Raw genomic sequence first — 23,292 nt, forward strand, 5'->3', positions numbered from 1 at the left:
GTCATACATTATAGTTGATATGCTAAGTCATAATTAGGAGATATTAATAATGATTATTATAAATTGTCACATTATATATATAATGTAGTATCTCATTATCATCATTATAAGATATAAAGTCACACTTATAAGATACTAATTATTTATTATGATATACTATGTTGTAATTTTGACATAATATCTTGTAATTATAGAATACAAAGTCATAATTATGAGATGGCAAGCCATAATTATGAGATACTGGATTGAAATTTTGAGAATTATCTCAATATTATGATATAGTATTGCATTTTGAACTAGGGGGTCAAATGTAATAATAAGCTATAATTTATATGACCTAATAATAAGCTACAAGTTATAAAAATGAGATACAAAGTGTGGGGAAATGTCAGTATTATGACTTACTAAGTGGATTAATTGGCAGAAACAGGTTTCCAGAGTGCACTAAAAAGTAATGCAGCGTCTTTACTTGATTCAAGTGTGTCTCGCTTGAATGAAATACATTAAGGCAACACATCTTTCTATGTGTTGATATAATATGTTGTATTAATATGGAAATCTTCTCACTTCATCACTTTTGATGACTGGATGGCAGTTCAGATGCATATACATCAGATGGCACATTCAGATGCATCAGTGCAGTCCGACATTGTTGTGAGACAACTCCAAGATTTGTTTCCCTGCAGTATACTCAGTCATTTTCTTTAGAAATCCTCCCAGAGAAATGATCGTGTAGAAGAACCCACTCAAATGCTGTGCTTATCGACCCACACTCAGTGACACACACTATGCTCAGAGGCCTTGAAATAAACACACCTCCATTGGGGATGCTCAGTGAAATTGTATGGGCACTTAAGGCTCCTCCACTACATTATTTGTGTTGTACTTTTGTCATCCACACAGATTGGTAATATTGGTAACACTGCCTCCTTAAATCTCTGACACCCTTCTCAGACAGGCCCACATACTGTAAATGTATCACTGATAAACAACCAGCACGAATAATGAGTCATATGTACTTTGCTGTAAGCTATATAATATTTCAAAGAACGATGCTCAGATGAAATATAGTGTTCTGTTCTTTTTCAGCTTTGGACACAACTTTATAGTGCTGGGCTATTTTCTGCAGTGAAAATGACACACAAACCTCAAAAGTAACCTTTCTCCGTCTAATGTTTTGGGGGGAAGTATTGGATCAACTGAATCTCTCGAACAAATCAATTTGGCAGCTGCTTGGAACACTCATCTTTGAAATGGGCTGTTAGATGAATTACTTTGGAGATATCATCTTTATTTGGAAAAAAACGAATGTTTTATCAAAAGGAAAGCAAACATAAAGTGTGGAACTGCTACGTTAACATCATTTTACCTAACATATAACCTCTTAGGCTTATTAATTAGTTCTCTGTCTTAAAGTGACAGAGAATGCAGTGACAAATGTTACAAAATATTTGTATGATAATACAATGTAGTATATTAAATATCCAGCTTAAGTTTATATGAAAAAATACAAGGCATATAACACAACAGGGCTTTAAATCGCTTATCAGGCATATGTGAGAACTAAGTGGGCATGATCATGATGCATAAGCATGCATGATTGACTGCCCTCAGTCTAACACTCCTAGTCTGCTACTCCAGGGTTCTTATTCCTTCGTTACTGCTGAATGTACATTCAGGGAATGCTGGCATGGCTGGTTGACCTACTGAACTCTGTATGCTCAGAATGGGTTTGAATTAGCATGAAATCTTTATGCAATTATGGAAAAGACACTGAATAGTACAGCTAAGCCCTTGAGTTTGCCTGAAGAACTAAGGCCTACATTTTGTGTGGGACTGTTTGTGTAAAACCTAGTCAAAGTTGTTTTTTAACCTTTTTTTCAATGTGTCATGCACACATGTGACATGAGGTCACAGTTCTGACATAACCTGGACAGAGTGTGGGCTTGTGTGTGAAACAGAGAGACAGAGACTTACGATGATGATGTATGTGTCTTCACACTGGTGTAAGTGAGTGTTAGACACCCTCCCTGTCCTTGTTCTGAGCTTTCAAAAAGGTGGAACAAGACTGGACAAAATGTTTCTCTTCTTTTTAACAAGGTTAACACATGTTCCAAGGCCATGCTAGTACAACATGCATTCCCCTGGAATTTCCTTAAGAATATGGGTCGGGTCAGCAAATGGCAGGGCAGAACAGACAACAGGTCAACAGTAGAGAGGGTAGAAATTATATACATGTTATGTATACATACATAATATACCTATTATATAGCATAAGCTTGTGATGTGAGGTCATGTGAAAACCCTTCAAATAAGATCCAAGTAACTCTGTCTTTTTGCTGAAATGGTTCAGATCATTTGAATAACCATCAATAGCCAACAATGTTTTGCCAGTCTATGATTTGCTTTATTTGTAGGCTGCCTGTATTTGCTGATTTCTTCTTTTTTTTGCACATTTGTCACATATAATTGATCAGATCTTCAAAATGTAATATAAAACGAAGACAGGCGTAAACATGGGCAAACACAGAATACAGTTTTAAATGATCATCTCACATGTTGAAGTAAAAAAAAGATATCCAACACCAGCTAGCTCTGTGTGAAAAAGTTATTCAATCAACCCATTAACTGTGATCATGTGAAATATGGGTTCATGTCAAGTAGACACGCCCAGGCTTGATTACTGCCAGCCCTGTTGAATCTAAACGTCACATAACTAAAACCTATTCAGCAGTGTGAAAAAGCCTAAAATTCATCATTCATTCAAGAGCACAGCAACAAGCCGTCCAGGAAGTTACAAAAGAACCCAAACGAACACCTAAGAAATTGCAGGACTCGCTCACCTCAGATACTGGAAACATTCTTGATTCTACTGTTAGAAAGTGTCTGGACAAAAATGGTATCCATGGAAAAGCTGCAAGGTGAAAACACTGCAAGTAGAACAGCTAACAGATAAAGAGTCATCTCATGTTTCCTAAAAAACACCATGATGACCCCCAAGCCTTTTGGAATAATGTTCTGTGGACTGATGAGTCAAAAGGGGAAAGGGGGTTCCGTTACATCTGGTGTAAAGCTAATTCCACAACAGGGATTGCACAGCTGTCCAGCAAGATGGTGGTAGTGTGGAGGGTGCTTTGCTGGTTCAGGGCCTGGGCAACTTTTATTTCCATTATAATTTCAATTTAAAAATTTGAGAAATTAAGAGTGGGTATTTAGAATATTAAGAAGTATTTTTTACAGTGCTATAGCATCGGTAATTGGCACACCTTTTAATGGAGATCATTAAGATGAAGCTTTTAGAATTAGCCAAACAGATCATAACAGGTGCCACACTTAGGATTTCTTTCAGCTGTAACTGCATGTAAACTGCATATGTTCAATAATGTCTCAGGAACATCTGAATGGTCTGATTAAAACTGCAAGAGCTGACAAACGATTAACAGCCTAAACACGCATGGCAGGAACGTATCAAAACAATGTTTTCTTCAAATTTAAAATAACTATCATAACTAAATCCCTCTAATTTTATACCCAAACCTTTCCTATTAATAGGTACAGTAACTTAACTTTTTCACTGGGGTGTATTCAAATGAAAACGAAAACTCTGGATGTTGTGTTCATATAGACCCAACACTGGATGTTGATACTGTATGCAGCACGAATTGCCTATTTGTGGATTAGTCTACAGCCTTTTCTTTGACATAGGGTAATGCTGATAGGGTGATATCTTGGTATTGTGTCAGGTGTCAGTGGCTGATGAATCGTCTCTTTGGGGAAGCGATGCTTTTCATTTTAGTTTCAAAACTACTTTTAGTAGCAAAACTATTAAGAACACTAAACTGCAATGCTGTAGTCAGTATCCTGACCTGTAACACAGGGCAGGTCCGTGTAATGACAGTCCACATTAAATGTTTGTGCATCATAAATTTGAATTCATGAGGCAGATGCAGTGCCGTCTACTTACTGCTGAAACGCTTTAAATATTTCTCATGTACCCGCAGGAGACAATAAATAGGACTTCTGTGTTTTTCCACTCCATTAGAGGATTTGCATATTTCAGAAGGACAGAAAATGCCTCTTATGCTAGTCTGCCACTTATCCTTGCTCAGGGTGTATTTTGGACTGCCTGTGTTTCATAAAATGTTAACTACTTTCGACTTGACAAATAGAAGAATGCAAAGCAATTTAGTCCAGGCTCTGAGGCATCTGAGAAATACAAAGACAGCTGATAAACAGGCAGCGAGCTGGTTAATGCCCAGACCAGAGCACAGAGTGAAAAGGAGAGAGGACATTGTTGATAAAAGTGGTTAGATATTGTACTGCTTGTCAAAGATGCATAGTGACTAGTTATATTTACTCAGTTCCATGCGCTTCTGTAATATTTGGTTTGTTTGTACTTTTCAGTGTATTTGTTGCACTTACACTTTAGCTCACTTTAACACTTAAGCCAGTCAGGATTAGTTACTAATTCATTTTTTGTTCTTCTTACTAATTCACTTTTGAGCTTTAGTAATTTTTTTTAACAACTTCACTTTCTTAGCTGACAGATGCTGGAGTTCTATAGGAAAGGTAGTTGAGTAGTTTTTTTGACCTGATACTTTTTCATTCATACACCTTCATTTCTTTCATACTGCTAGGCTTTGGCTGGAATCAATATTTCATTTAAAGAAGAAATCTTACAAATTGACTGGGAAACCTACATAATATAATGTTATGTGCCCACATACGTCAATAAAATAGTGGTAAATCTGAAAATATGTTGGTCGCACTTTATTTTGATGGTATCTTATAGATGATCTATAGAAACTTAAATGATTAACTTTCTGGTGATAGCTGATTATCAACAACATTATGGTTGGTTCAGATTTAGGAGTAGGTTTAGGTTTTGTGTTGAACCTAAGTTAGGGTTGTGGTTAGATTTCATAGAATCTTCACATTCAACTTCAAGTTCAGTTGCATTTAATCAATACTTAGTTGACTGTTAAAGACAGACTGAACATCTACAAAGCATCTTTAGTGGACTGTCAATATAAAGTGTTACTATCACTTTTCACTGGGGGCTATTTTGCCTGAAAACACTGTACATGTACCACGCCTCCATGAATGCTATTTTAAAAAATACCACATTAATGCCAAAACTATTAGAAAACAATGCCTCAGACATCAGGTAATATTCATAACCATCTCATGTAATAACTTTCTGGGAGGTAGCTTTTTAACACTTGTGAAATTCCATCCATCCATTTTCTAAGCCGCTTCTCCGTCAGGGTCGTGGGGGGGTGCTGGAGCCTATCCCAGCAGTCTTTGGGCGGAAGGCAGGATACACCCTGGACAGGTCGCCAGTCCATCGCAGGGCAGACAGACAGACACAGACAGTCACTCACACACTCACACCCAGGGGCAATTTAGCACGTCCAATTGGCCTGACTGCATGTCTTTGGACTGTGGGAGGAAACCGGAGAACCCGGAGGAAACCCACGCAGACATGGGGAGAAATGCAAACTCCACACAGAGAGGACCTGGTCACCCAGCCGGGGAACCGAACCCAGGCCCTCCTCGCTGTGAGGTGACAGCGCTACCCACCATGCCACCGTGCCACCCCCTTGGGAAATTCCATCACTTCAATTCTCAATTCTCACTCTTAATTATGCAGAAAAATCAGTATTTATAAACTCATATAAGTATGAGTTTAGACTCTACCACAGAGTGTATCTCAGTCTGGTATAGCTCAGTAACACCATTCATACAGTTTATTACTCTAATGTAGACCTCAGCAGACTGGGTGTTCATCATACCATAGACTTTCAGCTTCTTCCAGCTCCCACTTATCATTTAGTTTGTAATTATTTTAGGTCCCAGGCATATTCAGTGAAATAAATTGCAATTGATCGACCTCTACACATTTAATCAATGCCATTGATTCTTCAATCAAAAAGACGAATAGAGCTCCCCTCACATAGCATTTTCTCCAGGCTGTGAAAGATCTCACCATGGTTTTGGTTTTAGTCATCTCACACACAGTGTAATCCATAAGTCCTTGCACAGTTAAACAATTTTTGTTCTTTGGTTTTTCTCTCCAACACACTGGACAGAGACTAATACTATGTGGTTAACATGCAGAATATGAGCTTCAAGTACAAAGTCTTTACCTCTATACTGGACGAACCATATTGGAATTACATCCTCTTTAAATTATGCAATTTCAGCACACCTGCAGCAAGTGAACTACTGGCTTCTCAGTTGTTAGGTTAGCTGTGTATCATGTACTATAACAAAAGGTTGTAGAGTTGATTGTTGATTAGCAACAGACTCCAAATGAGTCCAGAATAAACTCTAGACCTTTTATTAGCTCTCTTCTGCATGAAGTAATGAGGCAACAACACACAGCTGGCAAAGAAACAGCTGAGCAGTTAATTGTCCAATTAAGATCCCCTGAATTTTCTATAAAAAGGGCTGTGATATGATTCCTATGTGCAGTATTGCGCAGCTGTCAGAGACTATCCTTCATTTATTTCATTTCCACTCAAAAAACCCATTAAGTACAAGCCTAAAGAAAAAAAAGTGAGCATATATATTTAACAGAACATTATGCAGAAGTTCATTCATGCAGAAGAATGCATTTTTCAGAGACCTGCATTTAGTTTCTCAAACAAATTTGCTAGGATACCTTTCCACTCTTTGAAAGTTCAGTCCTGCAAAGCTCAATCCTAGTTTCTTACGATCCAAATAATCCCAAACACATTCAGTGATGTTGGGGTCTGGACTCTAGGGTGGTCAGTCCATTATTCTGAGAACACCAGCAGCTTCTTTGGTTGATCTTTTAAAATTTTCTGTATTTTTTTCTACTTCCTTTTTCCAGTGTCTCTGGTCTACTTTCCCTTTTCCAACTTTTCCAGCCTTATTAAGCTGTGGTCAAGGGATAATTGTCTCATTCCCATGGCCTAATACGTCATGGCCACACATTAGGATCTCATTCCCATGCCTTACTAATGTTTTTTCTTTATACAACTCTGTAGTAATGTCTTCCTGAGAGCTACACATCTTTTCAGACTCAAAGTGCTGAGTTGTCTTCGCAAAGGAGGAATGGATAGAAACATCTGTGCAGTTTTTCAGATCTGAAGCAAGAGTGGAGCTGGATTTTCATTTATCTCTTAAAGATGAAAGCTTAGTGCTGTTTATCTGATGGTGACAGTTTTGGTGGTCTACCAGGTGTTAAGAGTCCCATTTTCTCTCAATCTTTTAATAATTTTTCTCAAAACTTCAGTTCTTATGCAAAAATGTATTACCATACCATTACTTACACTTAGACTGCACTGTATCTATCTTCTTCTTTGACAGAGAGAGTTCATTAACACTGTTATCTCTTTAAGACAACACATTAGGCCTTTGTGTACTCTTGTCTGTATAGGGATTACTGGTATTTCATTATAAACTTTCTATAATAACCTTTGATGTGTAAATTTGTACTGCCACACAGAATATGACAGACACAGTCAAACATTCTACAGCTACAAGATTAACCCAAGACAAATAATTTTTTAAAAATCATTATGTTGCTTCTTCTCAGTGCTGCTGGTATTAAACTGCATTACTCTATTCACAAAGCTCTAATGAGCAAGTCAGACTTCTGGATGTAAGTCTTGCCTGTGGCGTAACTAGCTTTAGTGACACAGGAGTCAGCATGTTGCTAGTTGCTTTGGCCTGTTTTTAAAGATATATTGACAAAATGCATCTTGTTGGAAGGGAAGAACATTGATCCTGCTCCTTTTTCTGTGATGCATTTGTGTGCTTCCAGCAATATGAGTTAAGAGTATGAAAGAGAGTTCTCGACTCATCATGACAGTCTGTGTGTGAGTAGGCTTCCTATAGCTCATAGTGCATTATTTAAAGCTGAACTACATACACTTGTGCCCACTTCTAGATCATATTCACTCTGGCAGTTTTACTATTTATAAGATTCCCACTCTTCCGTCTCATCCTTGTATTCATCGTGTTAGATCTCACTTGGTTGAATAGCTGGTAATTCTGAAGTTCCATTCCGTCTTCTCCACATCTGCAGTGCTGAAGCGTACAGCTACCCGAGAAACAGCTGAGCAGACAATTGCTCAATGATAGTCCACTGAACTACCTATAAAAAGGGTTGTATATGTGTACATGCCCAGCGTATATGTCAATACCGTCTGACTGACCTGTCCATTCTGTTCTTTTGTAGCAATTTTGGCAAATGAGAAATTGTAGCTCACAACTCCAGTCATATTATCAAAATACCTACATTGGAGTGCATGTTCTATATAGAAGCATTAACACTCAAAGAACCATTTGCATACTTAATATGTTCTTTGTATAGTGAAATGGTTCTTTAGATTGATGCAGAATGTGTTGAATATGGTTCTATACAGAACCTTTTTGAAAATTGTTCTATATCCAACTTAGATACATTACTTTGAAGACATTTTTGTCAACATTCTGAAATGTAAAGCTTGTCCAAACACTCAGTACTTGTTGATCACAAACAGCAGTAGTGCTGGGGTTTCTAAACACTGTGTCCACTCACTGACCACCCTATTAAACATACACACCTTGTTGGTCCATCCTTACATAGATGTAAAGTCAGAGACTTAACTCATAACTCATCTGCTGCTGCACAGTTTGTGTTGGTCATCCTCTAGTCCTTCGTCAGTGGTCACAGGACGCTGGCCACAGGATGCTGTTAGCTGGATATTTTTGGTTGGTGGACTATTCTCAGTCCAGCAGTGACATTGAGGTGTTTAAAAACTCCAGTAGCACTGCTGTGTCTGATCCACTCCTACCAGTGCAACACACACTAACACACCACCACCACAACGCTGAGAATGATCCATCACTCAAATAATGCCTACTCTGTGGTGGTCCTGCGAGGGAGTCTTGGCTATTGATGAACAGGGAAAAGGTGGAATAATGAATAGTGGAAAGACACAGATGGACTACATTCTGTAACTGTTGTATTACATAATGCACCTCTATGGTAAATGGAGCTGATAAAATGGACAAGGAATGTTGATACAAGGTAAGTGTATTCAGTGAGTGTATATCTATGTGACAAAATGTATTAGGCGTTTTTGTTTACCACAAGGTGTGAGAGCAGGTATTTTCTAAAATGCCATTTGTTTTTACCTAGATAAAAACTGGTTAGATCCTAATATGGGCATGACACTGACACACAACATTAGAGCTCTACTGAAAATTAATGTCTCTGACATACACAGCGTCTCACTTATTAAGTGATGCAGTTCAGTGAGTACTGCACAGAGAGAGATGTTATTGAGGAAGTTGAAAAGTAAAGTTTTCTTTTTTTCAATATTATTCTTACTACAACAAAGGGCACCTTTAAAAAAGTTTTTTAAATAAGGCAGCCAAGCCAATGTAATCCCGCTTCATTCTGTCCTGGACCGAACAAATAATTGCATAGCTGTCGGCTGGCACGGCTCCACCCGAGTACCCAAGGGGAGCCTGGCATGGAAGCCTGGCCCTGGCACTTTGGATTTTGGGAGGCGGTGGGGGGGGTGGAAGTAGGTCATGTGTAGAGTGGGCCAACACCGCTCTGGTGCTCTGGCCCCTGGCTGCTACGGTCTGCATGTGGCTGCTGTCTGTGCACCACCCCCACCATTCTGCATTACTATAACAGACCAAGAGTAACAACATTATGTTTTGAAACAGCACAAAGAGAGTGTAGGTGAGCAGTATGCTCTGTTAAAAACAATAAAACAATAGTGCCTAAGGGTTCTTTGGAGAGTTTTCAATTTTGGTTTCCTTTCAATGGATGGTTCTGTAAAGAACTCTTTTTCTACATTAAAAATGTAAGTGTAAGTAGTCTTTTTAAAAAGTTTAAATAATTTACATATAATAAGATTCTACACACACTAAAGGGGTTTTTTCGGGGGTTCTTGGCTGGGACATATGGTTCTTGGAAAAATACCTTTCATTAGACTAGAAACTTTGGATTAGCTGTATACTTCATCTAAATTTACATGAAGTATGCATGTAAATTTCTTCACAGTCATGCTCATTCATAAAGAGAGTTCTTTAAAGAATTCACTATTGAAAAGCCCTTTACAGAACCAAATGTAGTTATTGTGTGGTCTCACTTCAAAGAGAGCTTTTCAGCAACTTTATTTTAAGGTGTAAGGACATTCCCAAGGTAAATGAACACAGCCCTCCTTATGATCAGTATTAGCCATTCATTTTATTACTAAGCCATTAGTGTGTCAGTGCAGCCAAGGGAACTGTCATCCAGTCACTTCCCACTACAAGCCATGAGACGTCATTCGATGGGAAAGACACTGCAAGAGTAGGAGCCTCCTCCAATTGGCATTTTGACATCATTTAGCAATGCAAATGTTTCTCATGGCACCAGTGTGCAATCTGTTTCCAACCAGAAAGTGATTTTTAAAAGGCCATCATGAATGTGGAATTACAACAGCAGGCATTTTCCGAAAATTCTGTCAAAATGATCTCAGCCACCCCAGTGAGGACTAAACACAATACAACTGAACACTGTTTGTGTGCCAGGCTAATTGTCTGAGATTGTGTTTTGATATTTGTGTATCAACAAAAGTAGTGACCCCCAAATCGCTGGATTGTGGCCTATAATTAATTTAGCCTGCCACTGCTGCCATTTTCAAATGTCAAATACAAGCTATAATTCCAACTAACACAGCCTGGCTCTGATAAAAGTGGAATGGGATCTTTGATATACACAGCGGACTTTCAGTAACCTGCTGAAATACATCTCTATCCTTTAAATGGATACTTTGGGTCACTAACAACCTTTGACCACATTTGCCCCCTTCTTGCCACCAATTTGTTTCACAGAACTAGTGTGGTACACAAAATAAATACAATTAAATATGTATTATTATTTTTTTTGTCAATAAAATGTTTTGACACTTTTTCATTATCATGGCAGTTTGTTAATTTATTTGGGTTGAGTCACACTAACAACCAGAGATACATGTAGATATGAATGGTTGGCAATTAGCCATGCATTTTATGAGCTCATATGGGAAACTAAATATGGCTCTTTTTTAAATAAAGATTTTAAGGGGCCATCTCATACATTTGTATGCACTTCATTTTCTCCACAGAAGTCAACTATGACATTTGTGAGGCTGTTTCAATACCAGCCATAATCCATTTTTACACAACCATTTTCCAACCTGTCTTTATCCCTTAGAATTAAACAGGCTGTTTTTGTTACTGGGCCTTTCAGACTGATATATATGTAAATGACCTCTGTTCATTTACATACATCAGTCTGAAAGGACAGTAACAATAACAGCCTGTTTAATTCTTAGAGATAACAGAGGTTGTCTAGTCACATGAAAGTGAAATATGACTGTTACTGATACATAAACTAACACAAACAACAAAAGTGGATCTCATGGGATCAAAAATAAAATAGAGGAAAAGATGCAGGATATATATATTTAATTGCCCTTATTGAATACTGGCTAATTTGCTGCCATGATTTTCAGAATTGCACTGAGACTCAAGCAGCACAGACGTGCTTAAAATGATCAGGCTTAATTGTAAGCTTATGAATATTTTTGTAAGATTACTGTGATGTAGGATCATCTAGTACATGCCAGATCATGACCATATGGAGCATCCCAGGCATGATCAGTATAACAAGCAGTCGTCATGCACTGTGCAGTGTCCTGTGTGTGCTTACATGCATGTAAGCCTGTTCCCTGAGAGTGCACATAGGGGACTGGGGAGGAGGGGCACATGTGCATATGTGACTATTCCCACTCGGGCCATAAGCTGCCATGTCCTGTTTGCCTTGTGCTGTCTGAGTGTGGGCCGTGATGGAGTGCGTTGGAGAGGCTGTCAGTGTCACTTACTGTATGTAAAGTCCTCCAAAGGAGAGTGCAGTTATTTTCAGCACCTTGTATGTGCCTGGGTCTTTCTAAGCATCTGGGTATAGACAATGGGTCCCTGATAATAGATGCACATAGAGCATCAAAGTGACCGTGAATCAAACTGACATTCGGACTTTCAAAGCGAAAGCTTGCTCTGTAGTCATACTCAAATAGTCTTATAAAATAAGTTAATTATTTAAAGGGACCGTATAATGTAAAAAATGAATTTTGCCAAGAGTTTGAAATGAAAGAATTCAATGTAGATAAAGATGAAACATTGTTAAAGTTTCAAAATTAGCATTTAGCCCCCAATCATTACATGGAAACTAGGCTGAAAAACAATGTGCTTTCAATTAATTGTTTTTGTGATGTCACCAATACCTACACAATTACATACAACCACCTAAAACAGTTTAGCTCCGCCCATTTGCACTCTAGTTATAAGAAGTGTTTCAGCTCGCGATATAGGACAATTGCATAGTATGTAGATTTGTTTTTCTTCTGGAAATAAATGAAGAATCATAGCCCCACCTATTGATTGGTGTTTCTAGTGTGTAGTTAATTTGTATGTATAAATAACCCATTTGGCATGATTTATTGATTGTTATTTTGTTTTTGCTCTTTCCTCCCTCTCTTCATCATGTGAGAATCAGATGGGCACAATGATGAAAGCTGATTGTTAGAAATCGTATTACAATAAATTAAAAATTTTTCCTGGGTATATTGAAGGCATCATCATTAGCAGTTTAAACCATAGAGAGCCTGTAAACAACAAAAGTATAGTAACTATATGGAAAACAAATAGCTGACCGACAGCCCATTATGCTATTATTTTATTTCTGTAATGCCGGGGAGCGAGGAGGCAGACGCATATGCTGAGATAAGCGAGGGCAAATCCAGGGTCGTGGTCATGACAGTCCAGGTTCATATAACCAACACGGAGAGATCGATTGGCAGACATTACGAAATACACTCACGAAAACACAAACCCAAACACATACAACAGGACAAACAATTCAAACATATCAAACAAAGACAAGCAAAAACAAAGGGCAAACACAGTTCTTAAATATGACACCGGGGAGACGAGGGACAGGTGAAAACAATCAGGGGCGGGGTCACAAAACAAGGGAGCAGGACTAGGGATACCAAAACAAAGAAGCAAATCAAAAGGTAAACAAAAAGCAGATGGGGGAGTGGGAAGAGCCAAGCGTGACAATTTTATTACCAAATTCCTTCTTTATATGTTTATTTTTGCAGAGGCAAAAGTAAAAAAGATGTTTATCATGTTTATTTTTCTTTTTGGGCTGGTGCATTATGTTTATATCATATTATTTCATACACTTTATATTGTGATGCACATCATGTATCATAAAAAAAACGTGCTCAAATATCATGTTATATTTTTGCTATATCTCCCATCCTTTGCAGGAACAGAGTATCTGGGGACTTCCCTGCTTTGCCATGCTTAATGAGACACTCTCTAGCTGCCCACCTTTGGCAGCCCACCTCTCCTTCCTGTAGCACTGCAGTGTGCTGAGAGAGCTGTCACACTGTGAAGATGAATGGGGGCTTCCCAGTTCTGTGGCCTATATTTACTGTAGGGGCTAGGACTAATTGGTATGTATTTGGAGAAAGGTGAGGTGAGGAGGGGGTCTTGGAGAGAGAGAAAGTGCTGAGCCACAGAGAGATGAGGTAGGGGGGAGTGAGAGAGAAGCATGAGGTTACCTAATGAAAGCCTAAAACTGTGAATCTGGGCCAAATGAAACAGTGTCTCCCCAGTGGCCACTCAACACTATGTGCTAAAGCATTCATAATTCTGAAAATTCGAGCGAAAAGCTCATTATCAAAGAGTGAGCTAAACTGCAGTGCTAGAAATTTAAGGGAGTTGCAATCTAATTCACATTGTGCATTATATTAAAAAGGTTCTTTGGAGCAATGCAATGGCTCCCTAAAGCAGTGGCTCTCAAACTGGTCCTCAGGATGCCCTGGACAGTTACATTTTTTGAGAACCACTGGCCTCAAGACTTTTTTAGTGGGCAATGTGACTCCACATAAAGAGATCTCGTGTTTTTTTTTTTGTTGTGTTTATTTTCCCCCATAGATCCACTTATAACCTTTGTGTTGTGTTATTTACCAGTTATTTACAGTCCTAAAGGGTCCTGAGGACTGGTAATTCATTTTTAAACATCTATTTTCAACCTCTCTTTATCCCTTAGAGAAAGAGGGGCTGTTTTTTGTTACTGTGTCTTTAAGAATGCTATATGTAAATATCTTCTGTTCTGATAGACATTTTTTGGAAACTTTAACAATGTTCACATACCACATTAAACTCTTTTATTTATAATTCATAAGTGAGGAAAATTGCCCTGCGATGGACTGGCGTCCTGTCCAGGGTGTGTCCTTCCTTCCGCCTGATGACAGGTTGGATACGCTCCAGCACCCCCCGTGACCCTGAGGGAGAAGGGGCTTAGAAGATGTGTAGAAGAAGTGAAGAAAATTCTGTTTTCATAATATGGGCCCTTAAATCTTCATCATAGAACTGTACGTCCAAGCCAAGAATCATTCAAGAAACCCTCCCGAGTGTAGGATGTGTCAGATAAACACAAGAAAACTGACTTTTTACTGCTTTGCTCGTGAAAGTTCAGTGCAATTCTGCACCTCCCACAACTGCAGTCATTTGTCTGAATCAGTCATAGTGCATTCACATGTTCACAGCAGACCCATGAGCCAACACAGTCAGTGTTTATGTAGGGTTGTTAAAAGCCCTTCATGATTGATACCCAAAGGCTGTAATCGGATGAAGCACAAAGATGGGCATATTATCAGCTAGGGGTACGATCTATGCCTTGGCAAATTTTATGCACGATAAAAGCTGATGAGCGATTATGGTTCCTCCCTTCAGACTGCAATCCGCTTGATTTAGGCACTCGCTGCCAAATTAGTCAATATGCTGACCAAGATCATCTGGATTTACACCGGATCAATTGGTTTAAACCAGTGGGACGACATATTGTGATTAGCGAGCATCTCAGTTGTTTTTTGCTTGTGCTCATCATAATGTTAGCGACAGAAATGTAGTCAGTGTTGCACTTTGGTTGTCCCCAAAATAAAACTTGTCCTATTGAAAGACCATTGTTGGATAAATCAAGAATAGTGAACAAAGTGCTGGAGGAGTGAAGCATTATTGAAGCATTTCTACACAGGTTTGTCATGGTTCATGGCAAGGGTCAGAGTACAGGCTGACAGTCTTTCGGTAACAGATATAGATTGTGAGATCACAATAAGAATACATCAAGATACAAGTAACTGAGGAAACTGACTGAAAGATTAATCATTGAGAATTTAACTAGAAAATGTCTGACAGTCTGTACAGGTCACTATTGCCTTAAAAATCTCTGGACTCACACACTTTGGACCTATATTCTGTGACATTCACTGAAGCACTCAAAGTCATCATGTTGAATGTGTGGTTGACACCGAAATATGCAAATTTGCACATCAAGGATTATGTATTACTCACAATAGAAGTGATTCTTAATCAAAAATTTTTGTTTTTTGGAACTCCTCCTCGCTAAGTGTATGTTGCTGTGAATTTGGGGTAACTCCACAAGCAAAATCGGCTGAAGCTTGTGTCCAGGCAGCCTCTCTGCAAGTTCACAAAATGTCAGCACTATCCCTCTTTAGGGCCAATAGATGTGCAGCAGAATTAAACAGCCCAAAAGCCCTGTGGACATTTCTCATTAATGCACACATTAAGTCAGGGTGTCTGCCCGTTTACATCATGTGTCTTGAGCATCAGGATTATATCTGGATAGCGACCCACTTAAATATTAGGTGTAAACACAACCAAGATGCAGTTAAAACAGATTTAAATAAGATCACTCAAACCACTTCAACAGGTAGTCTAAGAAGAATTTTAGCCAGCGTTAATGTATCCGTATTTCCAAGATTCCTGTGGCAACGCCTCCCTCTGCTGTTCTTCATTTGGGGAAAAATACCCTCTTGAGTCCAACTTGACTTCGGAGTTCGGTTAATCGTTTCTTCGAGGCTAATTATTCATACCAGCAGTCTTCTTAAAAATATAGGTATAAAGCTGGTGTAAGAAAATAAATAACACCAGGAAAACTGGTCGTGATTATGAGTCGTCAAAATTTGTTTTGATTGGAACAGGAAAACCAAGTAACAGCACAAGTGACTGGTTGTAGTATATGATCTGATTTACATATTATATGGCACAAAGCAATTGGATTTTAATCTGAGTAACAGGAAACACTGTTTACTAGGCTTAAACAAATTAAACTCATCCAGATACAGGTGACATGAAACGACTAGATGTAAATGGGGTCTCAGATTGAGCGTATTTCTGTAATGGTAATGGTAATTCTGTAAAGTGCAGGAAAAGGAAATGCAGCTCAGAAATGTCCCATCCATGCTCCACCCACAAATATAAAATTGGAAAGCTTGACAGAACCCATTTTACCCATTTTCATCTTCACGTTGCTATAGAACAGTGTTTCCACTGAGCTGCTGAGCTGGACTATGTTACTGTAACTGACTGAAACTGGATAGAATTTGCCTCTGCACCAACGTGATTCTGAACAACTAATAAAAGAAAAGAAAAGAAAAGAAAAACTACATCGGATCTGTTCTAATAGTGTCGCATTTTACACATATGTAAAATAAATACATTAATAAGATACCCTAAAGTTATGTATTTTGTAAAAAATAAGTTAATGTCTAATCAGAAAAGGCACGTTTAGTTATGTAGCACCTTTCATACACTGTAGTCATTCAAAGAGCTTCATAATTCAAAGTAAAATGAAAAAAGGAACAAAAGTTACATGTAAAAAAACATTATTAAAACTAGATTTAAAAATAGATTACAAAGAAAAAGTAACAAAAAAAAACTTAAAAATTAAATTAGGATAATAAAGTGATATCAAAAGAAAAGAAGTGCAATGGAGCTAACTGAAAAGTTTTCAGTCCAGATTTAAAAGTATCTACTGTCAAAGCTCTTCTAATGTTCTCTGTGAACTGAATCTATTTAAGCAGCATAGTAGCTAAATGCGGCTTCTCCATGTTTAGTCTTTACCTTAGGCAGGACTAACTGACTCATTCCTAATCATCTCTTTATGGGCGGCTCAAATTACTGCAATCTATCAGATAAATACACTGGCCCTACACCTTTAAGACATTTACAGACCAGTAATAGCACCTCTAAATCTATTCTGTAACACACTGGTAGCTAATGTAAGGATTTAAGAATGGGGGTGGTGTGTTCCCTTCTTTTACTTCTAGTCAGAACTCTGGCAGCTGCATTTTGAACCAACTAAAGCTGCGTGATTGTCTTTTTTGGGAGTCCTGTTAAAAGACCATAGCTCCATGTTTGCTTTAATCAGAAAATCTTTGAAATTATAAAAATAGAAATGAAATTATAATACCACATGTTTTTCCAAAGGCATCTACACCTGATTTCCAGACCGTTTCTGCTATAATGATGGAAAACAACTTGTTTTTTAATATAAAGTATGTGGGCAATGCTTTAGCAGCAGGAAGCACTATGGATATCTCCATCTACATCTACCATCTACATCAAACTACACCAGAAGGAGCACAAAAGTGCTCAGTATTATATAATGTGTGATTTTTAAGCTGCAGCACACTGCGTGCATTGGGTATTGTGGTATCAATAATAGTGATTTTTAGGTATCGTTGAGGCCGAGTCACATGCAACAGTAGATTTCATTTGATATTAGCATTTCTACTGTCATTTGAACCATTAACTAGTCAAACTGTGTCCGCATCACTTCTTTTGTAACACTGCAATGGCTGTCTGAGATGATAAGGCAGCTCTTCCAATTCTATCTCAGAGCCAAGTAATTCCACCATGATTTGCTGTTGAGGCATTACTGTAGATGGAGGTTTCCACTAATACTTTGTCACTTCACAAGGAATCACCTACAACAACAGATCCCACCCCCGCATCCCCTGCCAATCTCGCCGACTGCCAGTTACTATCTCTGAGTGAATGGGGAGCATGCTTCAATATCTCTGTAAATTTTTCTCTGCTCATGTCTAATAACGCTGACACAAATGCTATCCTTTATGGATCCATCCCCTGTGTTATGCCCTTAGGCCAGGATTATAGGCTTATCGCTCTTATTGACAGGCTACAGGTATGAGCAGGCTTCATTCTGCTCTGGGGATAAAACGGCATGAACATGAACAACATCCTCACTCAGCCTTTCCTAAAGTGTCCTGATCCTGGAGGATGATGAAGGAAACATGATTGTTGGTAAGTTATACTGTTAGATAACTAATGTGCTTCCTTGCATGATCATCCACCCCAAGAGCGATGTGAAGAAGGCTGCTCTACATGTTGATAATGTACTGTACGTAATACAGAGATTTCATCACCATCGTATCACAACGTCATAGCTCTGTTTTTAATTTTTATACAATGTGAAAACAGCAGCTGGTCTTTTTATTGTGTGAACATTTCTGCAATGTAGGGGCTGAGGCAGGTTGCAAGTGTGAAGTGACTTTATTAGTGGCATCCTGATGCTCTCAGATCCATAATTAGACAAAAGAAAAAAAGTAGCAGGGGTCAAAACCAGTGAAAACCAAACACAAGAAACAGACTCACAACTCATTAAACACAGACACTTCACAAACACATGGTGGAAAACAAGAGGGTATATAAAGCAGTCTTAATGAGATCAACATACATAAGTTGCAGATGTGTGGGAGAGGAGGAGAATGCGCAAAGCCTGGAAGAGTCCAAGTCAGTCTCCCCAAGGTGGGGGGTGGCTTGACGATTTCCTTATTAGTTCACCAATAGAAATGGTCTAAATGTACATGGAATACAATCTTTACAACTGTGTAGATTTTTCACTTATGTCAATCACCTAGAAAGCAGCAATGGGATTACAAAGCTTCCATCTTTAGTTCTCAGTTGATTTCAGTTATTATAAACAGATAAACAGATTCATACACATGTCAATCTGAATACTGAAAAAAAAAAATTCAAAGTACTTATCCTGGCCCTCAGGAAACCATTTCAAGACTCACCCTGCTGGCTATCAGAGCAAAAGCATGCATGCATGTAAATACTTACACATATAGTTAATAATTTGGCTGGCTTGGTGGGGTTGAAGTTTTAACTGCACCATTTTGTTGTTTTGAGAACAGCTAGTGAAAGCCTTTAGACACAAACATTTTTCTGAGATGAGCATCACACACGTCCCACTTGCAGCTGTTATTTTAAGACACTAAAAACATGCTTCTCCTCTCACTCGGCCCCAAGAGGTACAAACATAGTTGTTTCTCCAGTTTACAGTATTGAGAATAAATACATTTTTAATGAGTGTGTTCAAAGTGGATTTCTGTTCTGCGACTCAAACGGGCCCAGAGTCCCACAACTGTTGCTTTTGTTTGGAAAAACTGGGTGAATGGGACCAGCTTTACTTGTTGACACTTGTCAACAGCAGCTAACAGAAGTCTAGATCTACAATTAATTCATGAGTTAAATGAGAGCCATACATCTTCAAGATGTACGATATTGGTGCACAATGCTGCCCACACACTGATGATTCACTGCAAACAAATGCAATCAATCAGCATTGCACCAGACACTGAAAATCGCACACACAGAAATCGATCTGCTCAGAAATATATATTTATATATATTTTTTTGCAAAGTTTCAGTTTAAACTACAGCTAACTAGAGAACAGAATGTACTTGGCCTATAATATTACCCATTCAGGTCAATGCCACAGTGACCATTAATTTCAGTATCATTAACATTGAGAACCTTCAAATATTCATCAAGCAAAGTGCGTGCACTCTCTTTTCCAGCTGTATTATTCAGTAGCTAAGGAATATGCCTAGACATTTAGGGTTTTCCCATTTCCCATATATTTCCCATTAAAAAAAAAAAGTTTTAGTTAACTAAGTAGCCCTTTTCAATAGTTTTGTGGAAGAGTTTGATACATGAGAGACCTGATGCCATTTCTCTCGGGTTCTAACAGTGTGTGCTCTTAAAGGAGTGAAAGGTTAACAGAGCGTGGAACAGCATGTGTGTTGGATGTGATGGACATACTGTTGACAGACTGTGTTGTGAATGTGACATTCACAGATTTCTGATGCTGAGTGAGTGAAGCACCCTGCCAAGCGTTAGTTGGAAGGGAGCAGCCTCGCACGAAAAATCAACTTTGACTTATTTTTGTCAAAATGTAGCAAAATGTTTACCTCTGCACAAAAGTTATAGAGGACATCATTTTCTTACATGCATAAAAAACACATCACTTCATATTTTCATCCATAAACACAGTTTTATCACTTTGTTACATTAACTTGGTACATTGTTTACGGAAAGCGGCTGAATCTTAAACATTTAGCAAGCAACTTCTAAGATTGAGCTTTGGAGGTGTGGAAACATATCCCTGGAGATTTCTGTGAAAAACTGAAAGTAAGTACATAAAAAAGAATGGAAGCTGTAATAAAAGACATACTATATACTGTCTATAGATAGTTTCCGAGATTAGATAGAAGATAATCCACTTGCATAAATAAAGGAAAAGTCAAAGAAAAATAAGTGAAATAACAAGAGCTCCCAAAACTGGAGCTAGAAAATAAATATAAAAAATACACAGAAAACAGGACTTTTAACAACCATACAAGACCTGGTAGACACCAAAATTGTCATCATCAGATAAACAGTACTTAAAACTTTCATCTTTAAGAGATAAAAGAAAATAAAGCTCCACTCTTGCTTCAGATGTGAAACAATCCACAGGTGTTTCTGTCCATCCTTCCACTGTAAGAAGACACTCAACACTACAAGCCTAAAACCATGTGTAGCTGTCAAGAAGCCATTACTACAGAGTCCTGCTGATGGCATCCCGTATAAAGAAAATAATGCAACAGACAAAAAAAGAAGGAATTTTGCACTCGAAAACTAGACATCTGAGATGTCCAGGGTTTGTGGACTGATGAGTCTAAAATTGAATTTATAAAATGTTCCTGCAGACTTCTTGAAAATACAGAAAGCAAGTCTCTTGAAAACAATGGAAGCTGTAAGAAAGACAAAGTGGATATTCTGTTGAGTTATAATATTGGAATATTTGATAATATATTTAGTTTCTGGTGTGTGTTTTTTTAATATACTGACTTTTCACATTTTTCTGACACTGAAAAATCAATCATTAATACTTAAAGGCCTTTCTGACTGAACATTAAATAAATGAAAGGGTGGCCTCTGACTTGTAGTCTGCACTGTACTATATATAGAGTCCAGTTTATCTTGCTTAGCTTTAGCTTATCTTTCTTATCCTCCTCGTCCTTATTGGAGAGCTTATCTTTATTAAAAAAAGTGACAGAATCTGGCACAGACAGACAGACAGATAGATAGATAGATAGATAGATAGATAGATAGATAGATAGATAGATAGATAGATAGATAGATAGATAGATAGATAGGCACAGACAGACAGATAAGACAGGCAGGCAGGTATATAGATAAATAGACAGCTAGATAAGATAGGCAGGCAAGTAGACATATATAGGTGAATAGATAAACAGGCAGACAGACAGCTGGATAGATAGATAGTGCTTATAAATTAGATCTATTCTAGATAAAAAGAAGACATTTCCCTAAGCCATGCCTCGAAATCTTACTATCAGATGACCTTGAGCGGGACCACCTTTCTGCTCCACTTTAGAGAGTGGTGTTCTTATCAGAGCTGGGTCAGAGTCTTCTTAACTGAAAAGACTGAGTGGAGTGTGAGCTGTGTGAGCTGACAGAGGGGTGATGGCCAGGTGAGGCTGGAGCAACCCAGCACTCAGCTTAGAAAACAGACATCAAGAGCAGAGCCCTGAGTGGCAGAGCAGAACATTTCTCCTGACTGCGTCTCCCTCCGGACACAACGTCGCCCCTGGCCTTAGGCAAGAGCTCTGCTTACTGCTGTCACTCATGCACTGATTACATACACAAGAGCGCACACAGTCTGTGTGTTCATATTGACATGAAGGCACACTGTTGCGTTTGAAAAGGTTGAACATTAAGATGGAAAAGGGTCAGACCAGCAGCCCTTTACCTCTTACTAATGCCTGACATGCATGAAATGCATGAAAATCCAAAAGCGCATTTCAGGCAGCAACTACATCCACGTATATCACCGTAAAAGGCCTTGTTTGTTTGTTCTGGCCCAGTGAACTGCGTGATTAGAATGAGTTACACACTCATTAGGCTCTGACATAATTCTGAAACATCTTACGGAGATTGAAAATCATTAAGAATCACGGCCCATCATTTTCAAGCATCTCAGAGTAAGAGCACTGATCTGATATCAGGCCTATTCTATTCAGTGTTCTAGATAAAGACGTAAGCTTATCTCAGATCAGCATTTGTAATCTGAGATGTTTGATAAATATGATCTAATTTCTAAAGTTTTCTTTTTACGTATATGATTGATCACACTGGTAAACATACTCGTTGTCATGTAAGCCAATTTTTGCATGCTGAGTTTAAAAAATGCAACCAGTTTTGGTTAAAAAACTGAAATCACTAAAATTAAATTTTTTTTTAACGTACACAAATTTTGTTGCACATTTGGAGATATGAAGAACGTCAAGGCATCAAGGGTCACAAATGTGCTAAATTTACAGCTGTACACATAGGTTTGGGCACCCCAGTCAAATGACATGTTTTGTTGATCTTCTAAATGTAAATAAATTAAAATATCCTCTACATTGAACACAATTTGATGCCCTGCTGCTGTTTATTTACTGAATTTAAAATATTGGAAAAAAGTAAAACAAAAAAAAGTATGTGTGAATGTTGACAAACAAAAGTCAAGTTCCTTTACATGCACCATAGATGCACACAAAACACTTTAATGAACTGTTTACTAACGCTGTGAATGAGCACTAAGCATCCTAAAAAACACCGCCCACAAAAAAGACCATGAAACACAACCATACTCCCAAGCTATAATTTAGGTTTTAGTCATTTAAAGCAGCTCTAGTATTTTTGGCAGAAGTGCTCCTTTAATAACTCAGGAATGTGTAATGTGTTTAGTAAAACAGTTTAGAACACTAAAACACATCCAATTTAATATTCCAAAGAGCTGAACCTCAGGTCCAGATGTTCTGCTCATCTGACAGCTGGGCCTACATCAGTGCGCCACACACACATTAGTCATACAGAGCAGGCAGTAATACCTCTCTTACGTGTTTGTCTGAAGTAGTTAAGAGGACGATACAGTACATTCTCTTTCTCGTATAAGAAAATGCTCAGACTTTCTGACTTTCTTCTTGAAGTTAAGTAAGCTAGAAACGTAAGCCTTAAAAAAAGAGATTCTGTCTTAAGAATGCTATTTCGAACCA

The sequence above is a fragment of the Pygocentrus nattereri genome, chromosome 16 (genome assembly GCF_015220715.1).
Source record: "Pygocentrus nattereri isolate fPygNat1 chromosome 16, fPygNat1.pri, whole genome shotgun sequence".
Lineage (NCBI taxonomy): Eukaryota > Metazoa > Chordata > Actinopteri > Characiformes > Serrasalmidae > Pygocentrus > Pygocentrus nattereri.